Raw genomic sequence first — 20,677 nt, 5'->3', positions numbered from 1 at the left:
ACACTAACAATATCAAATGTCAGGAAAGAACTGTTTTCTTCACAGCTCATGCTTTGAGCTTGCAATCTGATCGCAGTCCTTGGCAATCAGCTCTCAAGCTCAGTGCACTCATTGTGAACAAAACGAACAAGATGATTTGCCCTGACTATTGATCACAACACTATATTTCTTTTTTTTCTTATCCTGTAATTTATTACCAGGCAGAATCCATAGGACAAGTTCATTTTGTGCCATCACGTGAATTTCACTGGCTGTGTCATTGCAACTAGATATATTCTGACAATAACGAATAATAATAATCCTTACATTTGATATAGCGCCTTTTAACATCAGTGAGACGTCTCAAAGCACTTCTCAAAATATATTGTAAAGTAAATTGACTGTTTGTATTTCGTGGCCAAAACATGGCAGCCAATTGTGCACAGTAGTGGCCATCAAACAGTTGTGGTTTGAGTAAACAACTTTTTTTTAAAAAAAAGGATTGTTACCCCCGGAAACCAATTCAAGAACCAACTAATAACTGGGTTCCTACTTACTAGATAATCAGAGTCATGTACAGTAAGGAAACTTGCCTAAGGTTTCGCCCTGTCCAGGAATCAAACCTGGTTCCTCTTGCTTGCAATATTCTATGGGACTCCACGTGCTACACTAAAGGATGAGCAACCACCATCAATTCATCTCAATTCCTTTTTAGTCCACCCAGCATCATAGAATTGGTTTCTGTAGAAACTGAAGCACAGGATGACTCGATTTGATTGCTTAATAATAATAAATAAATAATAATTATTATAATACTCGCATTTGATACAAAGCTTCTTACATTGGGAGGCCATCCAGAAGTACATCACAAGATTTATTGTAATTGTTTTTCTTTGGAAGTTAACGTGGCAGCCAATTTGCACAGAGCAATGTCCCACAAAAAACCATGAAGTAAATGATCAATTTTATCTGATGGATTGTCAACCAGACAGAGAAACTACCTTCTCTTTTCTGTTAGTGCCATGAGATCTTTATTTACATGAACAGGTAGACTGCACCTCGGTGTAACGTCTCATCCAAAGGACCACACCTCTGACAAAACCAACAATAACTTGCATTTATATAGCACCTTTCACGAGGGGCAGAGTTTCGGAGCACTTAGCAGTGGCTGAGCTGGGGGGAGGGAGGAGATGACCCTAAGCACAGTCGAAGAAGAAGATCTTTAGTCGTGATCTAAAAGAGTAGAAGGAGGGGCGCAAGGCAGAGGGTTTGGGAGGAGAGTTACAAAGCCTTGAGGCGAAGCGGCTGAAAGAATGACCACTGATGGTGGAGCAGAGGGGATAAGGGGCAAGCAAGAGCCTGAATACCATGTACCTGTAGTATACTGGCGTGCGGTTTACTTCCTACATCAGGCGCTCACCGACTTTGTGATATCAGCAGCGATCTTCACGACCCTACAAGTGCTAGTGAGTGATCGCGGTCCATTGCTTCACATTGGAGTCTTGTAGCTCAGTGGTCAGAGCAGTGGCCTCGCAAGCGAGAGACCTGGGTTTGATTCCTGGCAGGGCAAAATGTTGGACAAGTTTCCTTTTCCACACACCTGTTTACCTAGCAGTAAGAAGGAACCCTATTGTTAGTCGATTGGCGGATTGCTTTACCAGGGATAATAATTCCTTCAAAAAATAATAATAGTAAATTGTTCACTTCAATCCACAACTGTTTATGGGACACTGTTGTGCGGAATTGGTTGCCACGTTTCGCCGACAAAATATACAGTCAATGCACTTGACAGTATATTCTGTGATGCTCTTTGAGACGTCTCGAAGATATGATAAGGCGCTATATCAAATGCAAGGATTATTATTATTATAACACAAGGCCTCAACTGGCTGAAACTGGATCATATCAACAGCACTAAAGGGGAGGAAAAGGTAATGTAGAAACGGAGAAATAAAGTAGAATTTGCACGACTAAAGTTTAGTCAATTATACCCTGATAACCTTAAATAATTAAACATCGTAAAAATTACCCACATAGAGCATCAGTTACAGTAATTGTGAACATGGATTACTGCATTAATCTTCATTAATTGGTATCGGTGATCACTGGCAACCATTCAAAATATTGTGTGGTGACTGACGGAGAAATGGCTCATGCAGTGTAGTGAAAAATGAAAAATAAATAACTGCAGACAGCTTCATATATTAATTCATTACTTTCCTTTCTGCCTCAAACACTTAATATTATATTGACGCTAATATGTTTGGCGGAGGTCAGTTTTCATCAGATAATACGCAATAATCCTTGCATTTGATCTGGCGCCTTTCATGTCAGGAGGACGTCTCAAAGTGCTTCACAGGATTTACTGAAGACAAACACAGCAGTCAATTTGCAATAATAATAATCCTTGCGTTTGATATTGTGCCTTATTAAGTCATCGAGACGTTTCAAAGCGCTTCACAGAATATACTGTAAAGTGAATTGACTGCATATTTTGTCGGCGAAACACGACAGCCAATTGCACACAGCAGTGTCCCACAGTGAATGACCAATTTTATCTATGGGTGGAGATTGTCGGCCAGGACACCAGGGGAAACTCCCTTCTTTTTTTGAGAAGTGACATGGGATCTTTAACTTCCACCTGAACAAACAGGCAGGACCTCGGCTTAATGTTTTGTCCGATGTACAGCTGTAAAATTTCTGAATAAACTGCTGAGTGAATAAATAGGATAGGCAGTTCAGTTCTCAGATGCAGGGGACAAACTAACTTTGTTTTCCCATCAAGAGCCTAACAGCTGCAACAATTCTAAAATGTTTGCTTTCTTTTTGGTCAGACGGGTGTCTGACACAGGCAGCAACCCATCACCGTGCTTAAGAGTATCCAAACCAAACTGAGAATTCCATACATCCCACCTGCATGTGGAAATCCCAGCGATAGATTGTTGGAATAGAATACGCACTCTCTCCATAATAATATTCCTTGCATTTGATATAGTGCCTTATCGAGGCTCCTAGGCATCGTAAAGCATTTCCCAGAATATACTGTAAAGTGACTTGACTGTATATTTTATGGGCGAAACATGGCAGCCAATTGCGCACAGCAGTTTCCTACAAACAGTCATGGATTGAGTGACAATTCTTTTAAAAAAGGGATTATTTCCCCAGGAAAAGCGATCCGGCAATCGACTAACAATCTGTTTCCTAATTACTGTTAGGTAAACAGAGGCGTGTGAAGTAAAGAACCTTGCCTAACTTTTCAGCTTGCCCCGGAATTGAACCTAGTTCCTCCCGTTTGCAAGGCGATTGTTCTAACCAATATGCTACAGGACTCCACAATTACCTAATTCCAGAAACGATTAGGCACAGGTTGGCAAGAGCCAAGGCTTGGGGACCCCAGAGTGTGCGTTGGAGTACTGCTGGAGTCTAACCAGCTAAAACTGCATAGCTTGCCATTGATAGCATTGTTTGGCAAGCTTTCCCGCTGCTTGTCTAGCTGGGAACACCCTACCTGTTATGGCTTTGGCTTGCAGCGTTAACAGGGGCTGAGCGGAATGATTCCCTGCCCCCAGTGACTGGCCTCCTACCCCTAAACTCACAGTCCTCTAACCCTCGAGATGCTATTGCTCCATCCGATACTTTGTGCTGATAAGTTGCACAAAGGAATATGAGAACTGACTATATATATATAGGTCAAGTCGAGCCAAAAGGCATCTTACTCGAACCTTCCTGGAGCCTTGTGCCAGTGAAGGGTTAACGTGTTTCCAGAGGTTGGAGACCTTTTCATTCACAGACTTGTCACCCAATTAGGATAATCAGTACTGGTTGACAGTAATCTGGTTAACAGTAAGCAACGAAATGTCTCTGATGTGATTCTGAAAGAAATGGTGGCCAGAAGGGCATTGTCTCAACTCCCCCCCCATTCTCCGTTCCCCCCCCCCAGGTATTGGACTGAACTTGGTAGGTTACATTTGTCAATAGATTTTCCCTTTAAAAAGATTCAACATTATTTACTTGATAACGAGGAAATACACGAGCTCCCCTCCCCCACCCCCGCCAACAAACTCCACGACATCCACAGGTCTCGTCCCACCCACGCACGCACCCACCATGTGCCTTGTCCTCCTCTCCCCACCTCCCATCCATGGGCCTTCTCTCCCCCACACACCCCACAGCCCCCCTCCACCCCACCCATTCTCAAAGAGGGTTTACAAATAGAATAATAATTAAAACGGTTATAAATTATTTTGAGTCGATTTTAAAAATACATCAATATATATACACATTTTCTGTCTATTTCTTTGTTCAATCATTGATGAGCACTCATGCTATTACAGCTGAGCTTCCCAGCAACATTTAGCTCCCCCGAATGTTAACCTATCATTTCTCTCTCAAAGATGCTGACTGACCTTTGATGCAACTGCCAGCAACATTTCTGTTTTTTTTTCCAGATTGCCAACGTTTTACATAGAATTACACAGAAAGTTACATCATGAAAACTAGACGTCCGACTCAACTAGTCCTTGCTTGTGTTTATACTCCACTTGAGCGCCCACTCCTATTCAGTGTGAAACCTTGGCCAAGTTTCCTTACTCCTTTTCCTTAAGTTTCCTTACTCCACACGCCTCTGTTTACTTAGCGGTAAGTAAGAACCCGGTTGTTAGTTAATTGGTGGATCGCTTTCTGGGAGTAATAATCAATTCAAAAATAATAACAACATGGTTACTCAATCCATGACTGTTTATGGGACCCTGCTGTGCACAATTGGCTACAAAATACAGTCAATCCACTTCACAATGTATTCTATGAAGCGCTTTGAGACGTCTCAAAGACCTGATAAGGCACTATATCAAATGCAAGGATTATTATTATTATTCCCCGCTCTTATGCGCCTCCATTAACTTTCTCCCTCATATATGCATCAAGCTTCCTCTTAATCTGTTGATGCTTCAACCATAGCTTCCGGTAAATAATTCCACTTTCAAACCACCCCCTGCACAAAGACATTCATTCTAAATTCCTTATTAGAGCTGCTACTGGCCGTCTAACATCTGAGCCTTCGTTCTTGACACACCAAGAAGTGGAAACAGCCTCATCAACATCAAATTCTATGAATCCTCATCAAAAATTGCATTTCCCCCCAAAAACAATCCAACTCGCCACGAGCCCTTGGCAACTCTTCCCAACTATTATTTCCATTTTTGTCATTGGTGCTCACCGCAGTAAAGCAGCATAATCCATAGAAAAGGCCAGTTAGAAAACAGAGACAGCGATATAAAAGCTAAATCACATTCTCCTCCTGCTTCTTAATGCCCAGAGAGCCGCAGGCATATGGGAATTCCACCTGGGTCTGGATTTATTCTAGTTATGTTGCATTTTATAAATTATAAATTTTATAAATTGCATTTTATAAATAAACTAATAATAAATTGGTTATTTTCAATCCACGACTGTTTGTGGGACACTGCTGTGCGCAATTGGCTGCTGAGTTTCGCCCACAAATATACGGTCAATTCACTTTACAGTCTATTCTGTGAAGTGCTTTGATGCGTCTAGAATACGTGAAAAGTGCTATATCAAATGCAGATTATTATTATTTTACAGCCTTGCCTTGCCCCCTCCCTTGCTTCCTTCAAGGTCCATCTCAAGACCCTCCTCTTTGACTGCGCCTTCGGTCACCCTCCTACCCCTACCCTTCCTACCTCTACCCTTCCTGATCCCAAGCACCAGCTCGGATGCACATCTTTGACCGTCCAATGCTTTGGGATGTCCTCCCGATGCTCAACAAATGTAATTTCTTGCTGTTGTCCAGAAGTTTGGCAAATGCAGCCTTGAACTTTGAAGCTGTTTTTCCTGCAAGTTCTTTCAAGAAACTACACAATTGCATCAAAGATCCACTGGGACTACTCGATAAGAGAAGGGAGTTTCTCCCAGTGTCCTGGCTGACAATTCTCTGGCCACCCCACCCCACATCCCGCCTACCTACCCCATTTGCCTAAAATACACAGTCGCTGCACTTTTACAGTAAAATCCTGTGAAGCGCTTTCAGACGTCTCAAAGTCTTGAAAAAGGCGCCGTCTCAAATGCAAATGCAAGGATTATCATAAATCGAGTCAATCCAGACCCGGTCGAATTTCTCCCAATCATCTACTTAAATTGCTTTCCTTCCCTTCAAACCAGCTTTGTTTCAATGCAGATTAACACAAAAAAGAAAGCCTAACCTCTCCGAGCTGAAGTTAAACAGAGTATAAAATGCGGCCAAAAAAGTTACCAAATGCGTGGGAGTGTTTTCTACGCAGTTAAATAAAGTACAGTCCTGTCATTTCATTCCATGTCTTTTTCTTTCCAACTGACACTGGTGCAATCCCTACTGAGTTTCTCTTTAGTTTTTGGCAGGGGTGGGGTGGGTGGTAAACTGCAACTAACATCCACTTTTTAAAAAATCATTAATTCCAAACAAATCAAAGCAATTGGCAATGTGTGTCTGTCTCTGCACAATGTATTCACTCAACCAGCTGCTTTTGAAGCTAGTTCCACACTCGTGCTTTGCAAAGACCCACAGAGAGTACAGTACATACATTCCAGCCGTGTGCACCAGTCGGAAACAGGCAGATTGTCAGTACACTACTGAGCGATACGATGCTAAAGCCACAGTTAATAGCTGGTTGACATGACAATTACTCTATTCATAGCCATCGCCAAATGTTTAACACATAAAAGAAAACGATTGCATTCTCCCACCCCTTCCGCAACACCCTCCTTCCCCAGCACCCTCTCTCTTTCTCCTTTCTCTCTCTCTCCTCTCTCTCTCCATCTCTACAATACTCTTTAATTCTCAGCTTGGTTTGGATACTCTTAAGCATGGTGGTGGGTTTCCGCATGTGTCACACACCCGGCTGACCAAAAAAAACACGATCATCTTAGCCGAGGTGGCTTTTACTCTTGAGATGAACTCAAGCTTCATCCTACCTTGTTTCCAGGAATTCATGTCTAACTTAGCAGCCAAACAGGACAGCCTCTGACGCTTTCTGTCCTCCTTCTTTTCCAAAAAGATATTCCCTGGAAAATGCTGACTAAACTTTCAGCAAATGCAAGGCGTGACAGGTGGAGGAAGGGCTTTCCTTCATTGTGGATTTTTGTTAATAAAAAAAGGGGAAAGAAAGACACAGACACAGGCACAGGCAAGCTTCGGTGCTGGTACCTGGTTTAGTTTGCATGTTGCTCTGCTGTCCTCTGTAGGGCAGACTGAGGACTCAATGCTCACAGCTCTCCCTCTCTCTCTCTTCCCTTTAATTCTCTCTCTCTCACACACACTCACAATCTTCAATTGCAACCTACCCATGTAACAAAAACAAAATCAAGCCAGACCCTGAAACCCAGAGCTGCCTTCCCAGCAATGCTTTCCTGAAAACATATCGATAAAACCTTTTAGTTGATAATAACAAACTGAAATACATTTGAACAAGGAAGCAATGCTCTCTTTCTCTCTCCCTCTCTCTCATTCACTCACTCATTCACTCACTCACTCACTCACTCACTGAAACTGCTGTCAAATTCTTTCAACATTGATGATGGAAACCTGGCAACTGCACAGATACTGATCACAAATCTATTATTTATTACACCAACCTTACAATTTTTTGTAGAAGGAAGGAAAAATTAACAACAACAGGGGTGGGGGGGGATGAAGCTGCTTTAGCTTTGAGTGACTCCCTTACCCTAAAAAGTTCACTTCCACCACCACACAGATGGATGGATGGATGCCTTGTTGCCAGTGAAAACGATAACCATTCTGGCACATTATATAATATAACCCATTGAAATTGAAATGCTTTATGAAAACCCAATGCCAAGAAAAAAGAAAACAAAAATACCCCTTAGAAGCATGCTATAGATATACTATATACACACAGTATACAATATATACACTATATATATATATATATGCAAATAAATCACAAAACTGTCAGTAGTTTGCAGGTCAGACCTTTGTCCCTGTGTGATCTTAGGGGTTATTTTTTTTGCTATTAAAGGATAAACTGTTTGTGGCTGTTGTCACTGGTTAGACCTGAATCTCAAACACATATGGGGAGAGAGGGTCAGTTAGCTTTGCTTGGTGGGGGTCTGCTGATGGCTATTGGCACACACATACATATCAACATAAGACACACACACCCCACACACAGACAGACATCCTCAGCATCCTCTCCCCTACTACCCTCTTGCATTGCACATTGCCCACTCCCCTCAGCCACAACTTACCTTCTGACAGCAGTCGCATTGCATGAACAAAAGATGGATCCAGACTATCCTTCTCTGCCATCAGCTCCGGCAAGTATTTCTCTCTCTCCATCCTGGCTCCCTCCTTCTGTGTGTGTTTATGTGTGTGTGTGTGTCTCTCTCTCTCTCTCTTTCTGTATGTGAATTGGAACAAAAAAAAGAAGCTAAATTGTGTGTGTGTGTGTGTGGGTGGGGGGGGGGGGGGGTTAAGGGCTGGAGGAGGGGGTTGGGGGGGGGGAAACTTTCCCTCTTTTCCAATGAAATAAAGTAAATGGTTGTTGTTGTTGTGTGTGTGTGTTTTTCCTGCAGCACAAGGTTGGAGTGAAATGTCCTGTTGAGCTATGTTACGTTTGCCCCCCAAGCGCTTGGGCACAGACAGCACTGTTAAAGCACCAGCACTGAGCATCCAATGCAACACACACACACACACACACAACACACACACACACACACTCCATCAACTGTGCTCACAGCAAACCCTCTCCCTGGTATCTCCACTGTCCATTGGTCCCAGTTCCCATCAGTCACCCAGAGTCAAGCTGGAATTGCTGGTACGCATGCCTAGAGAGGGAGGATTGGTTAAAATCTACCCCAAAGAGGAATCTGTGTGCGTCTCTGTCCATGGTCACCTCTCACTCTGTCTATACAGGAATTTCTCTTTCTCTGTCTGTCTGTCTCTCTGTACAGCCTCTCTCTATTCCCTCTCTCTCTCTCTTTGTACACGAACGTCTCACCTCACTCTGCCTTCGGTCCGCGTTAATAACATAACCACGAATAATAATCCTCGCGTTTGACACAGCACTGCATCGCGTCTTCGAAACGTCTCAAAGCGCTTTACGGCACATACTGTGAAGCGAATTGACTGGGTGTTTTGTGGGCGAAACGCGCCGGACAGTTGCGCACGGCAGTGTCCCGCAAACAGTCGTGTATTGAGTGAACATTTTTTTGAAGGGACTATTATTACGCCCGGGAAAAGCGATCCGTCATTGACTAATAACCGGGTTCCTACTTACTGCTGGGTAAATAGAAGTATGTGGAATAAGGAAACTTGCCCAACATTTCACCCCTGCCGGGAATCGAACCCAGGTCTTCTCACTTACGCGGCTCTCTCTGTTTATAAAAGAATCTGCTCTCTCTCTCTCGCTGTCTAAACTCTCACCTCTCTCTGTCTCTGTCCTTGGTCACTTCTCCCTCTAGCTCTCTCTCTGTACAGCCACATCTCATTGTACAGAAAGGTCTCACCTCTCTCTATTTCTCTGTGTCCATAGTCACCTCTCTTTGTGTTTCTACAAGAACCTTTCACCTCCGCTTGTCTCTGTCTCTCTACACAGTCCCCTCTCTCTCTGTCCATACAGGCACCTCTCTTTCTCTTTTCATAGTCACTTCCCACTCTGTCTAACTCTTGTCTATATATAGTCACTTCTCTCTCTGTGTTTATACTGGAACCTTTCACCTGTCTCTGACCCTGTCCATATAGTCACTTCCTGCATCTCTCCTTCTGTTCATACAGTCACTTCTCTCTCTCTAATCATAATCATACAGCCACTGCTCACCCTCTTTCTCTCTCTCTCCTGAATCTATAAGTCACACTTCACCCTCTCTCTCTGTTTATACATAAACCTCTTACCTCTCTGTTCATACAACAACAACTTGCACTTATATAGCGCCCACCATTCAGGGTAGTGTCTCAGAACGCTTAGCGATGGCGGAGCCTGATTCCGAGCCGGGGGGGGGTTGGGGGAGGTGGCTCTACGCACGGTCGAAGAGGACGGCTTTCAGGTGGGACTTGAAAAAGGGGAGAGAGGTACAAGGCAGAGGGTTTGAGGGAGAGTATTTCAGAGTTTTGGGGCATAGTGGCTGAAAGCACAACCTCCGATGGTGGAGTGGAGAGTGCGAGGGATGGGCAGGAGGCCGGTGCCAGTCGAGCGGAAGCATCGGGTGGTGGATTGGGGAATGAGGAGGTCGGAGAGGTGGGGAGGTGCCAGGGAGTGAATGAATTTGAACACAAGTGTGACGATCTTGAAGTCAATCCGTTCGGTGATGGGGAGCCAGTGGAGCCTGGGCCAAAACTGGTGAGATGTGGGTACGGAGTTTGGGCAGGATCAGTATGCGGTCGGCAGAGTTCTGAATGAGCTGGATCTTTTGAATAGTGGTGCTGGGGAGACCGGCGAGGAGTGCGTTTGAGTAATATAACCACCTCTCACTTTTCTCCTCTTTCTCTCTGTCCATACGGTCACCTCTCTTTCTCTGTTCATTCCTCTCATCTCTCTCTCCGTTCATTCAGTCACCTCTCTGCCTGTCCATGCAGTCACCTGTCACATCTGTCACTTTGTCTCCTCATTCAGCATCTCTCTTTCCATTCAGTCACCTATTTTTCTCTCCTTATCTCCAATCATCCCTCTCCTTTCAGTCACCTCTCTCTCTGACCAGAAACAGAATCTCTTTCGCTCTCTCGCTCTCTCTCTCTCTCCCTCTCTCTCACACAAACACACACACAATCACATACAATTAGACAATTGGAAAATCATATAAAACATTGAAAATATAGAAATTATATAAAATCATAGGGAAAAAAACATATAATCAAACAAATCAGAAATCATTCAAAATCGCAGAAAAAAATAAGTTACTGGCAGTTATAAAAACAGAAATCACATTAACGAGAAATCAAAAAATTATAGCAATCATAGAAAAGCTTTATGTATAGCATAATTCATTGAAATCATAGAAAAGAATATAACAATACATAATATCGTACATTGTATAATATATAATAGATGTTTGTTTGGTCAGTCAGATGACTGGCACATGCAGAAACTCATCACTATGCTTGAGAGTATCCAAACCAAGCTAAGATTTCCAAGCATCCCACCTACACAGAGAAATAATAATCCTACTATTTGATATAGTGTCTTATCACATCTTTGAGACATCTCAAAGTGCTTCACAGAATATACTGTGAAGTGAATTGACTGTATATTTTGTGGGCAAAATCCCAGAGGTAGATTGTTGGAATGGACTGTACGCTCTCTGCCGGTTACCTAATTCCAGAAAGTATTAGCCGGAGGTTGGCAAGAGCTAAGGCTTGCGGATCAAAGCTTGGGGTAACTGCTGGAGTCTAACCAGCTAAATCCGCATAGCTAGCCATTGATATCACTGTCTGCCAAGCTTTCCCGCTGCTAGGACCACCCTACCCATTAGGGCTTTAGCTTGCAGGGTTAACAGGAGTTGAGTGAGATGATTCCCTTCCCCCAGTGACTGGTCTATCCTCCAAGTCCTGCTGATGAGCCAGGCTGGCTGTGCTGTCATCAGCAGTGCCCCTGGAGCACTGCGGACCCACTTGGCTCAGGAACCAGATTAGAGACCACCACAGACGGGTGGCTCGGTTGTGACATTCCATTGCCAGGCATGTCACCTTGTAGCCAGTTCAGCTCCAAGGACACCCCGTTTACTTCTCCCCAAGGAGGATAGTTTGTCACTCAACATCCGACAAGCGTGGGTTTTAGCCCTCACTAGGTGGAGGGTAGGTACCAGGAACTCCCTGTGAGCTTCCCGGTGGGCAACACAGCTCAGCATGAAATGCGTAAGAGCATTGCCACCATCTTCCTGTCCGCAGCTCAGGCACACATTCTTTCCCATTGAGCGACTGAGCTTCAGTCTTCAGAGATATTGAGAGAAGAATGTCATTTATTCCATATTCAAACACACAAACATTCCTTATTTAACTACTGTAATGTGTTACATTGCATTGAAATAGAGCACGCTTTGTGTGGCTGCGGTCTCTTACAAGAAATTGGATTTAACACTGGGGGATAAATGGGAAGTTGGGTGCAGTAATAGTGTGCATTTCAAGATATGAACAAAGCTGTGGTACACAGTTAGATGCACTGGAGCAGTTAAGGGAGAAGGTTAGCTCAGGAATACTGAACGTACAGTCCTCATTCATCCAAGTGAAAGTCAGTACCATTTCTGCTAACCTAACAGAACTGGAGTTTTTCAATACAGTAATGATACCCTTTACCCCTGACTGTGAAACAAGTGTGTTAAACCATAGACATTTTACAGCACAAAAGAAAGCCATTTGGCCCGTCGGGTCAAACAAGGAATGTGGGAAGAGTGAAGATTGATAAACTGCTGTGCTAAAAACCTTTGTGATAATAATAATCATAATAATAATAATTGTAATGCACATTAATATTTAACAATATTAAATTAACAGTAATAACCTTTACTGCAAAGGAGCCCAGTTTACTTAGATAAGGAGTAACCAGGAAGAACTGGGTATTATAGTGGTTAGCATGCTCATCTCGCAAGCGAGAGGAACCAAGTTCAATTACTGGGCATGGCTGAACCTTAAGCAAGCTTCCTTATGCCTCTGTTTTCCTAGCATTAAGTAGGAACCCAGTTGTTAGTCGATTGGTGGATCACTTTCTGGGGGTTATAATCCCTCCAAAAAAAATTGGTAACTCAATCCACAACTGTTTCTTAGACACTGCTGTGGCAAATTGGCTGCTGCATTTTGTCCATAAAATATACAGTCAATCCACTTTACAGTATATTCTGTGAAGCGCTTTGAGATGTCTCGATGGCGTGATAAGGCACTACATCATATGCAAGGATTATTATGGTTATTATTATTAACTAGGAACAACTGGAGGGTATCTCAGAACTAATGGGGTGCAAGAGGCATGGTGAATAAAGGAATCGTTTCCGTTAAGCTTGCCATTTTGTATCACAATCAGTGGATCGACAGAAAGCCTCGGCAATATCATGCATAATTTTGATCAAGGACATGTAAATCGATTTCTTTTAAGATTCGGAGGCCAGACAAATAGTCGAAAAGTGATTGTAGAAGCGTTTGCCATATAGAGATACAAGGTTGTTCAGTACTTTTTCAAGGATGAATAGAAATCAATGGGCTTGTTGACTGTTTTGACTTGCCAAGATGTATTGGAAACATGTGCTGCATCTAAGCCCATGCATATCAAATAGACAAGAGGGAACTTTACTCGGGAGACAAGAGTGGTTGTCATTGGGTTTGATAAGCAGATAGGTCTGTCCTTCTTTACATGGTGGTGCATTCTTATTTGCAAAGATAAGATAGATGCATCAATAATTGGAGTAGCATTTCTAGGCACTGCAGAGAGTAAAACACCTTAAAGTGTTTTCCAAATCAATTATTGCAGTTCTAATAAAAAAAATTGTCTTACATCTTGGTGGGTGTGATTTAACAGCCCTGTCTGGAATAAAGATGGGCAGATCAGACACAAGTGAAAGAATACTTGAATCTTTACCGAGCCCAATGTTTTGTTGGGGAGGGTGGGATATGAATATAATAATCCTTGCGTGTGATATAGCACCTTATTACGTCATCGAGACGTCTCAAAGTGCTTCATAGAATATGCTGAAAAGTGAATCGACTGTATATTGTGCGGACAAAATGGGTCAGTCAAATGCACACAGCAGTGTCCCACAACCAGACATGGTGATTGACCAATTACTATTAATCATTTATTTTTAACGGATTATTACCCTGGAAAGAAAACCACCAATTGACTCCCAACCAGGTTCAACTGACTGCGAGATACATAGAGGCGTGTGGAGTAAGAAAAAACTTGCCTAAGCTCTGCCCGGGAATCCAATCTCGGTCCTCTCGCTCACGAGACGAGCTCTCTAACTACTATGCTGCAGGACTCCATAAGAGCTGAGTGTCGTTTTCAGCAAACTAGCAAGCTTGCTAGCACTGTCGCCTCAGGGACAGAAGGTTAGGGAATTTAGCCTCAGGTGAAACCATTGAGCTCACAGGCTAAGTTGACACTTCAATATAGTACTGAAGTTATTTAAAACAAATTTTGGGTGAGTTGTTGGAGGTTCAGTTCTTTGGATGAGAACTTAAATCGAGTTTCTGTCTGACTGTTCAGCTGGACCTTAAGGATCCCATGACTTTATTAGAAAAGAACGATAGTCCAGATACATTGGTCATTCACTTCATCATTGTTTGCAGCATTTTGCTGTGTGTGGCTTGGCTCTTGCAGTTGCCTATAAATGCTCAACAACAACAACAACAAGATTACATTTGTATAGCGCCTTTCATGTTGGGAAGACGTTCCAAGTTGCTGGACAGTGTACAGCATTTCAGACCCGAGCTGGGGTTAAGGGAGGGGAAGGGGGGTGACCGATGGCATGGTGGAAGAGGAGGGTTTTGAGGCGGGACTTGAAGGAGGCTAAGGAGGGGGTGAGGCGGAGTGATTGGGAATGGAATTCCAGAGGTTGGAGGCAGAGTGGCTGAAGGCTCTCCCGGCAATAGTGGAGTGGGTGGGTTGGGGGACGTGGAACAGGCCAGAACCGGCTGAACGGAGGGAGCGGGCGGGTTGGTAGAGGTTTAGGAGGTCGCAGAGGTAGGGTGGGGTGAGGCCATGGAGGGCTTTGTAGGTGAGGACCAGGATCTTGAACTGGATCCTCCGAAGGTTAGGAAGCCAATGGAGTCGGGTGAGAATGGGGGATATGGGGTCACGGAGTTTGGTGGGGTAGAGGACACGGGCTGCAGAGTTCTGGATTATCTGCAGCCTGTGGAGGGAGGAGTTGGGGAGGCCGACAAGCAGGGCGTTTGCATAGTCGAGCCTGGAGGTGATGAAGGCATGAACAAGAGTTCCAGCGGCCTGAGGGGTGAGGTAGTGGCGGAGGCAGGTGATGTTACAGAGGTGAGGGAAGGCAGAGTGAGTCATGGCTTGGATGTGGGGGAGAAAAGATAGTTGAGAGTCAAACAAAACACCAAGGTTCCTGACTGGCTTGGTGCGTTGAAGTGTGCAACCATGGAGATTGATACTGCCAGTGCCTGAACAGAGCAGTAACTGCACTCGAGAGCAGTTGTCCGTGAAGCACTTTTCCACACTGTAGGCTCTATATCAAGTACAAGGTGGTTTTATTCTTATTTAATAATCCTTGCATTTGATATCGCGCCTTATCATGGCCTAGAGACAAAATTGCCTCGCGATGTCTCAAAGCGCTTCACAGGATTTTACTACAAACCGTAGTGACTGTGTGTTTAAGAGCAGATAACAGATAATTTACATTCAGCAATGTCCCACAAACAGCCATGAAGTAAATGATTAGTTTTATATGGGGAGATTGTTGCCAAGCCACCAGGAGAAATTCCCTCCTTGTTTTGAGTAGTGTCACAGGATATTTATGTCCTCCTGAATAGGCAGACAAGAATTTAGTTTACCATCTCATTTGAAGGACTTAATCTCCAACATTGCAAGACTTCCCTATCCTGCGCTGCAATAGAGCATGAGCTGTACTATGTTAGTTCAAAGTCCCGACATGGAGCTTGAACCCACATTTCCTGATTCAGAGACAAGAGTGTCAACCTGGCTCAGTCAATCGAACTGTGATAAAATAATCCAATTTGTTTTAAAGAAAGACCAGGGGACATAAATGGGAGTGAAGTAAAAGTAAATTGAGAACAGATAACAGACAAAAAAGTCTTTACTTTAAAAGTGATGAATATTTGTTATAATATACCTAGCTAGGTAGTAGAAGCAAAGTGCAAAATTCAGAATACAATTATAATGATGGGAGATGTAACAGCCTTAGCAACTCAATTGTCTTGTCTGGGTCCCAACTTCTAAACGTTCTCATGAATTAATGTAATCTGCTGGGGTTTCTGACAAACCACTGTCAAAGATGCACTCTAATAGCACTGATATTCTTAATCTTAATGCTGGCTGCTTTAAATTGATTTCTTGTCAATGTTACTCGTATTATTTCAAGAGCCAATTTACCCACTGCATTTATCAATAAAGGACATCTATCCATTCATAGACTGAAAACATCTGGCATTGAAAATATATATATATCTATTTGAAAAGATTCAACAAAGCTATGATTAAACTAAATTTTTTTCCCCACAAAATCATGATGGAATATCTCATTGTTGAACTGTATTGTATTACTCCCATAGCGGTGGCCTTTCAGGAATATAGGACAATGACAAAACGTGCTTTAATATAGCGCCCCTCACACAGGATAGGCTCCCAGAGCGCTTCACAGTTGCGGAGCACGATTCCGAGCCAGAGGGAGCGGGGAGGTGACCATAGATACGGTCGAAGGGGAAGGTCTTCAGATGCGATCTGAAAATGGGGAAAGAGGGGGCAAGGCAGAGGGATAGAGGAAGAGTGTTCCATAGGACCGGGCAAGACTGAAAAATATGAATACTGTTAACTGGCTCTACCCAAATTATATATATTTTTAAACAGTTTTAAATAAATGTAAATTATGTGTGCTTAGAATGTAAATAAAATTAAGCGTGAATAAAATTGAAATTACATATATGAGGGAGAAGCAGTAGAGGGATATGGGATAGGAGGGGCGGACGCTCAAAGTACAATAAGTACACTGGAACAGATATGTTGGAGCATTTGACCTGTTGAATATTTTGTATCCTACTCTGTAATTCTATGTAAAGCAGATTGAATACATGATTTATACATAAAATATAGGTACCCAAACCATGAACCGTTTGTTTAACTAGTGCTTAGTATAGTATTTACTTTTATAGCAACCTATAGAGCAATGAATGTTGAAGGTGTATATGTTAAAAAGAAATCAATACTGTGTTTTGGTAATTGAAAATTAACAGGAGACACACATCATTGTTTACATTGATTTTCCTCCAGACCTTTACAAATGCTGTTATAAAATTGAACCAGATATAAAATCCATAAACAACTCTGGACTGTCAATGGATATTACTGTATAATGGTATTTGTCTATATTTGATTTTGTTTTCTTCTAAATATATGGAACAATCTCGGTCGTACTATCCAATCCAGTTACAGATACATCCTGAAACAGCTATCTGGGCAAAATGCAGAACATTGCAATAGTTATCCCCTCAGAAAAGCAAATTATGACTTGAGGAAGATGTGTATTGCACAATGAAATTTTAAAAAATACATGCAAATTAACTTCAAGGGCAGATGGAGCTAAGAAGATTGTCCAATGTGTCTTGTGTTTTACATCTTAAGAGACATTAGTGACCAATTAAGAAAGGAAATTGAAATTTGGGATAGGTGACACTGAGACTATTATTACAATAATAATCTTTGCCTTTGCTATAGCACTTTATCACATTGTTGAGACGTCTCAAAGCGCTTCACAGAATATACTGTAAAGTGAATTGACTGTATATTTTGTGGGTGAAACGCGGCAGCCAATTGTGCACAAACAGTCGTGGATTGAGTGACCAAATTTTTATTTATTTTTGAAGGGATTGTTATTGTTAAAGGACTGACAACATCAACAAATGGCATTTAAACAGTGCCCTTCAGTGGCTTAAGAGCTAAACAATGGCGTAATTTAACGCTGGCCATGAGACAGAGAGTTGACCGTAGGCACGATCGACGAGGAAAGTCTGCAGGTGGGATCTGAAAATGGGCAAAGGGATTAAGGCAGGAAGTATTAAGGTGCGTGTTTGGCAGAGACTCTCCCCCCGAAGTGCAGTAGGAAAGGGGGCTCAGGCCAGTAGTCGCAGTGGAGTTTGACTCCACAGATTACTTGGGGGAAGGTGGCTTCAGTAGCACAAACGCACTATGAACCCAAAGGCAGCAAATTGCGCCACTCTCGCACTTCTAATGCAAACTCTCACAAGGGTCACATGCACTGAGATAGCTGATTGGGAGTTTGGAGAGTTGAATGTAAATTGGAATTGCTTTGCTTTCAGCCACTACGCCCCAAAACTTTGGAACTCTCTCCTCCAATCCCTCCGCCTCGTTCCCTCCTTCCCCTCCCCAGTGTCACAACTGAAGACCTTCCTCTTCGACAGTGCTTACTGTCACTACTTGTTCCCCCGCCCCCCACCCCCAGCTCGGAGTCAGGCTACCCCACTTTTAAGCTCTCCGAGACACTGCCCCGCATGAAGGGCGCTAAATAAATGCAAGCTGTTGTTGGAATCAGTCCTCCTCCCCTCTACATATGAGAAGCAGTGTGAGAGAGGAGCATAGCACCTCAGCCTTATACAGTGATAAATAGGTAAGTTGAGTGTGTTTGTGCTGCAGGGTGACTGGTAGCGAAATGCTCTATGGAGACTCTCCCTCAGGATGAAACTGAAATAAATCATATAAATATATGAGATTCATTTCCTTTTATACAATGATACTAAAGTTTAGGACGTTTACAAACCTACGGCTATTATCCACTTATCTAGAGTGCCGTATTATGTATATATATATCAAATACAAGGATATATATTTGATATATATATATCAAATACAAATGCAAACATCAAATATATATCATATAAAATATTGCTACTCAGGGTACTTCAAAAACATTAGATGGTTGAATTAACAAAGGAATTAATGATAATAATTCTGGCATTTGATATAGCATCTCATCACATTGTTGAGACGTCTCAAAAATGCCTCACAGTATTCTGTAAAGTGATGTGGCTGTGTGTATTTTGTGGGCTAATGTGCATATCGGTGTCCCACAAATAGCCATGGAGTGAATAAACAGTTTTATTTATAATAAATAATACTAATCCTTGCATTTGATATAACCCCTTATCACGTCTTCGCGACGTGTCAAAGCGCTTTGCAGAACATACTGTAAAGTGAACTGACTGTATATTTTGTGGGTGAAACGCGGCAACCAATTGCGCACAAACAGCCGTGGATTGAGTGACTAACGTGGAGTCCTGTAGCTCAGTGGTTAGAGCACTCGCTTTGCAAGTGAGAGACCTGAGTTCAATTCCAGACAGGGCGAAACCTTGGGCAAGTTTCCTTACTCCACACAGAGCCTAATAATAATCCCTCCAAAACCAAAATCAATAATAAATTGGTCATTTTCAATCTACGACTGTTTGTGGGACATTGCTGTGTGCAATTGGCTGCCGCGTTCGCCCACAAATATACAGTCAATTCACTTTACAGTGTGTTCTGTGAAGCGCTTTGGGACGTCCTCCTGACATGAAAAGCGCTATATCAAATGCAAGGATTATTATTATTATTATTATCTTTTTTTGAAGGAATTATTACCCCGGGAAAAGTGATCTACCAATCGACTAACAATCAGGTTCCTACTTACTGCTGGGTAAACCAAGGCCAGGACACTGGGATAAGAACCCTTCTCTTTCCAAATAGTGCCACAGGATCTTTAACATCTACCTAGATAGGAAGACAGGACCTTGGTTTAGCATCATAGTAAGGATGGCATCTCTGACATTGCAGCCCACCCCAGGACTGCATTGGAATGTCAGCATAAACTACATGGGTTCCAAGTCCCGACGTGGGGCCTTTACAGCACAGAAAGAAGCCATTCAGCCCCTTTATCTCTACGAAAGATGTGCAAAGTACACACTTACTACACTTTAGTTAACCCTGTGAAGCGTCCCTCTGACATGCAAGGAGCTAATCCAAATGCAAGGATTATTATTACCCATTTAGTCCTCCCGTTGTGAAAGGTGCAATAGAAAATGTATTGTGATTGTATTTCCCTGTTGATGACATTGTATCTGGTAAAGAAAAACATGATGCCATGCAATGGCCAGATGTAAAATCAAAGGGATGTTAAAATCCATCAGGTTAGTGCCTGGACAGTTCAGAGTGTGCTGGTCTTCAACTCTAGAACTGAGAATGCACATGAGACCAAACACGGTTACAGTAATGAAGTTCTCTGAAAATGATGGAGAATTATGACAATGGTAATAATGCTTTTTGTTATAGCAATTCATTATAGCGCCTATAATATTAAAATGTCTCAAACACTTTACAGTACATATGTTTGTTAGTCGATTAACGGATCTCTTTTCTGGGGGTAATAATCCCTTCAAAATCAATAAATAAATCAATAAATAAATAATTTTAAAAAATAATGTGGTCACTCAATCCACGACTGTTTGTGGGACACTGCTGTGCGCAATTGGCTGCTGAGTTTCGCCCACAAAATATGCCGTCAATTCACTTTATGCTATATTCCGTGAAGCACTTTGAGACGTCTCGAAGATGTGATGAGGCGCAATATCAAAAGCAAGCATTATCCAGCACAGACACGATGGGCCGAATGGCCTCCTTTTGTGCTGTATAATTCTATGATTATTATTATATTATTTTTGTTAAGTGCAGCGACTGTGTATCTGTAGGGGAACATAGCACAAGCAGCCAAGAAGGAAATTGTCAATTAATCTGGAGGATCGTTTCCCAGGATAGAAGTTCCCTTCTCTTTTCAGACTAGTTTATATCAATTCATAATAAACAAACAGAGTCAACAGAACCGAAGCCCATTCGACCATTTGCAGGACTGAAAAGGGCCTTTCGACAATCCATTCAATCCCATTCACTTGTCTTATTCCCCCCGTAGCTCTTCAAGTGACTCCAATATATTGTGGTCAATAACAATCCATAACAGAAATAGTTGTGTT

This window comes from Callorhinchus milii, unplaced genomic scaffold (assembly GCF_018977255.1).
Source record: "Callorhinchus milii isolate IMCB2004 unplaced genomic scaffold, IMCB_Cmil_1.0 Scaffold3, whole genome shotgun sequence".
NCBI classification, from domain to species: Eukaryota; Metazoa; Chordata; class Chondrichthyes; order Chimaeriformes; family Callorhinchidae; genus Callorhinchus; species Callorhinchus milii.
This window is presented reverse-complemented; position numbering follows the sequence as displayed.